At 42.1% G+C, this 4,609-nt stretch overlaps 1 long non-coding RNA gene across 1 annotated transcript; it reads left to right on the top strand.

The window, feature by feature from the left end:
* The first annotated feature begins 3,155 nt into the window (after window positions 1-3,155).
* Window positions 3,156-4,174, top strand: LOC116076409. The gene is made up of 2 exons (XR_004112936.1): window positions 3,156-3,722; window positions 3,880-4,174. It is a non-coding gene; the product is annotated as an uncharacterized LOC116076409 (long non-coding RNA).
* The last annotated feature ends 435 nt before the right edge of the window (window positions 4,175-4,609 follow it).

Genomic DNA, 4,609 nt, shown 5'->3' with positions numbered 1-4,609 from the left:
CTGTAGTTCTTTAAGGGATTTTTGTGTTTCCTCTTTAAGAACTTCTAGCTCTTTACCTGTGTTCTCCTTCTTTACCTGAGGGTGCTATTTATGTCTTTCTTAAGGTCCTGTATCATCATCATGATAAGTGATTTTATATCTGAATCTTGCATTTCCTATGTAATGGTGTGTTCAGGACTTGCTATGGTGGGAGAATTGGGTTCTAATGATGGCAAGTGACCTTGGTTTGTGTTGTTTATTTTCTTATACTTGCCCCCTGGCATCTGGTTAACTCTAGTGCTACCCGCCCTTGCTAAATCTGACTGGAGCCTGTCCTTCCTGTGATCCTGGTTGTATCAGAACTCCTCAGAATCAAGCTGACTCTGTGATCCTGTGATTCTGGGATCCTGGGATCCTGGGCTTGTTAAATCACCTGGGAGTGTGGCTTTCTCTGTGAGTTGTGGGACTGGCTGCAGAGCTTGTGCCCAAGGTTTGCTCAGAACACTAACCCAGACAGACTGGAAGGAACCGGAGTCACTGGGCTGGCGGAGTTCCTATGTCCCTGGTCCTGCTGGACCCAGTTACTCCCAGTGTTGGGACAGATGTTGGTTCCTGCTCACCTCTAATCCTGGGTGTGTCAGAGTGCCTGGGAGTGGAGCTTCCTCTGTGTGTTGTGGGACTGGCTGTGGAGCTTGTGCCCAAGGTCTGCTCTGGACTCCAGCCTCTGATCCTGGGTGTGAAAAGGACACTTTTTTAACAAGCAAAACCTAAAGACTATCCCAACACTTTTCTATAATAAACTGTACAGGCTATGCCTTAGTCCTCCATTGGATTCCATCAACAATGGAATAGACAGTTTCAACTGCATGCCATGAAATTATGAACCTCACAAGAAATGCTGTTCAATTCCATTTGTATGAAAGTACAGAATTCAGTAAGATACTCTAGTATGCAAGAAGTCAATCCTGTGATTATTGGAGGAGTCATGCTAACAGGGAACACAGGGTTCCAGCAATGTGTTGTTTCTTACTCAGGTGTTCTGTTTACTACCTGTATTCTTCAAAAGAGGACCAGCCTCCTCCTCCTCCTCCTCCTCGTCTTCCTCATCCCCCTCCTCCTCCTCCTCCTCCTCTCCTTTTCTCCTTCTTCTCCTTCTTTTTCTTCTTTAGATTTATTTATTTATTTCATGCATGCGAGTACACTGTAGCTGTCTTCAGACACACCAGAAGAGGGCATCAGATCCCATTACAGTTGGTTGTGAGCCACTATGTGGTTGCTGGGAATTGTACTCAGGACCTCTGGAAGAGCACTCAGTCGGTGCTCTTAACCACTGAGCCGTCTATCCAGCCCTCTACCCGTATTCTTATTGCTTGCACAGCTCTTGTATGTTACATGTCAATACCAAAATTCTGAGTTCTCACAGGACTTTTCCAAGTCTTGTACAGGGTTTTACAATAAAATTCAAATATATACCTATGCAGGTGTACATGATGACATTAATTTTTAAAAATAAAAAACGAAGTCAGGAAGGGCTTAAAATTGTAATATATTCAAATATGACATGATGTTTAGTTATTTTATTTAAAATAGTTATTCTATGTTATACATATCTATTTTTTAGATATTTACAAGTGACAAAAAGATTATAAAAGAATGCATTTGATGTGTCTCAATTATGAATGTAAGGCTACTATTTTGCCTGTCTTAGGATTGCTTCCATTTTTATTCTATGTAAAACACAAAATAAATACAGAACCTGTGTAATTATACTTGAATGCCCTCCCTGGAATTAACTTATCTTTACTTCCAGTGATGTGATTATGGTGATAGTGGTAAATTTTCTTACCTTTGCAAAATTTCTGCACTGAAAACTTTATCGCTTCTAAAATGTAAAGATGCTTACCTCAATTGTTAGAAAACAAAGCTGTCAATTACAGTTTAATCCTAAGCAACTTATTCATGAAGGTGAGCTTGAAGTTTTGTCAAAAAGTAGGAGCTAAACTTGATTATTAAGTTCCTTCAACCTCTGATCAATCAGTAAGAAAAGTCTATGACATTTCCTTAGGTAAAAGTCAACCTACAGCAATACAAGTGGCACAGATACAAAGTGGAAACAGGAAAATGGACACTGGGTCCAAACCCTTCCAACACATGTCTTTCTTCTCATGGGAACATTCTTCACTTTTCAACATCTACTTTTAGTTCCAAATTTCTTTATGGACTTCTCGACCATCCTAGCCAAATGAGCTGTCCTCCTTTCTCCAGACCCTGGTATCATTTTTAATCAGTACAATGTGTTCGGTTCTTAACATCGTCTACCTAGGCTATCTTCCCAATTAGGCACGGAAAGAACAAAGTACATTTTTTACTCCAAATAACTGTCCTATTGCTTCCCCCCAAGAGCTTTGTCTTACAAATAAAATATTTGTTAGTTCTCAGTAAACATTGGGTTGACTGGTGGATCATGAGGACGTTCTCTGTGAATGCTGGACACCTAAGGACAGCTCTAATCACAGTTGTAAGACAAATATGTGAAGAGATAATTCAGATAAACACTACCAATTCTGAAACTGTGTGTAAATATGTGAGATTCTACAAGAGCATTTATCCTTTCTAATCAAACTAGTTTGGAGAGTCCAGTTCCTCCCATGGGCAAAGTGGGTCATTTATCATGAGAAGAACTAAAGAGATTTCTGGAAGTATGTGGAACTCAAGCCCATCAGTCCCACAACATAGTCTGCAAGTGTCAGGCAGTGGCTTCAAAGCCATGATGAATGTATCAGGGCTTTTCTTTCTGATGCAGTCTTCTATCTAGATTAATCTCTTAGACACAACCACAAAGATCGATGCTAAAGTTGGGTGTAAGGCATGTATCTCACTTATGAACTGTAGATGTTACAATTTGGGGAAGTTGAAGTTAAAGACACAGAGCAGAGTTCCCTCAACAAAGTCAAGTCAGGAGTTTCAGAAAACACATGAGCCAGAACCATTGCTTACTTGAAGGAAGCAGCATTTCATTTTCTAGTGCTGAAACTGAGGGCGGAGTTGTGGGTGTTAGCATTCTGTCTAAGCTCCACCCCTCAGTTACCTGGCAACAGCCAGGTAGGCCTGACCCACTATAAAAGAGGCTGCTTGCCCCCTCCTCCTTGTTCTCTTCCCCTCTTGAGCTCTTCCCTTCTTGCTCCCTGTCCCTGGCCCTTTTCCCCCAACCTTCCCCATTCCTATCCCTCTCCCTCTACGCGCTCATGGCCATAGCCAGCCTGTATTCTTTTCTACTCTCTCTCTCCCTCTCTCTGCCTTTCTCTGCCTCTACTACCCTCTTAACTCCCCTCCCCATGCCTGAATAAACTCTATTCTATACTATACTATCCTGTAACTGGTACCTCATGGGGAAGGGATGTCTTGGCATGGGCCCGCTGAGACATCCCCTTCCCCCTTACCTGACTACCCCTCCACAGAACATATCTTCTCTCTCTTTATCCTTTTATAAACACATCAGCGAGCACAGTGTTCTTTGCTTATAAAATGCCCATTCAAAAGACTCCTATGGTGAGGTCATGGTAGCCAGACAGCGGCCCCAAGAAAAGGTGGTTGACCCATGAGGATACCACTTCATTACGGAGCATCATATTGAAAGAACTATTGGAAAGCCGGGCCCCACTGGAGGGCGGAGATCCCCAGTGGCATGCTGGGAAGGGTGTCCAATCTCTTGTGCCTTCCTACTGTTCTGCTCCCTGACTCTGGTGAGGCTAGCAGTGTTCTGCTCCTTGTACCATGATGCTCTACCTCTCCAGAGGCCTGTAGCAATGGAGTCACTCAGCCATCAACTGACTCCTCTAGAACTGTGAGCCAGAATACACCTCCCTCTTTTCACTCGATTTTCTTCTATGTTTGTCACAGCAGCTAAAAGTCTGACTGATGCAGGAAGTATGGTGGAATGAGAAGTCTGGAACAGGTGAAGCAAGCATGAGACCATATCAAGAAAGCAGTCTTTGGCCTTAACTCCATAGATCTTCCAGTAGAATTTTAACCTGAGCCAAAGGTACCTGCTGTGTTTCTTATGAGAGGTACCAATGCGCATGCGTGGACTTAGCCGCAGTTGCACTCAAGAACAAAGAGAAAGGTTTTCTAAGTGTCATAGGTTAAGAAAATGTCTCTTGTACTTTCTTCTGATTCAAAATAAAAGGACAGAAAATCCATTTCTATGATTTTGTTTCCATTTTTTCAGTGAACAAGCTAATAAAAAAAAACCTCATGTTGGCTTTTGTTTTGTTTCCTTTATATTTTTTATGGATGTTTCATTGATTATAGTCTAGTTCTTATTCCAGTGAAAATAAAGCCAGCTGTCCTTATAGTCTGTATCATTTGCAGTTCTGCAAGTGACTCACTATGAGCTGGCTAGTGTGTCCAGATGCAGAGCTGGAAGAGAAGCAGTATGGGTTTATAAACAAAAGCATCTCCTGGACTTGACTAGCCTCGGGATACAATAAAATGCTAATGAAAAGTTACTACTCAGAACCTACAGGGACAGTAATAATAACCACACAAACCACCACTGGATTATTAGGATTCATACATCCACCATAACTGCACCTGTTCAGAAGAGCAGGTCAGATGGAAAAGATCTCTC

The sequence above is a fragment of the Mastomys coucha genome, unplaced genomic scaffold, assembly GCF_008632895.1.
Source record: "Mastomys coucha isolate ucsf_1 unplaced genomic scaffold, UCSF_Mcou_1 pScaffold4, whole genome shotgun sequence".
Lineage (NCBI taxonomy): Eukaryota > Metazoa > Chordata > Mammalia > Rodentia > Muridae > Mastomys > Mastomys coucha.
The sequence above is the reverse complement of the archived record's forward strand: the minus strand, read 5'-3'. Positions and strand labels throughout refer to the sequence as shown.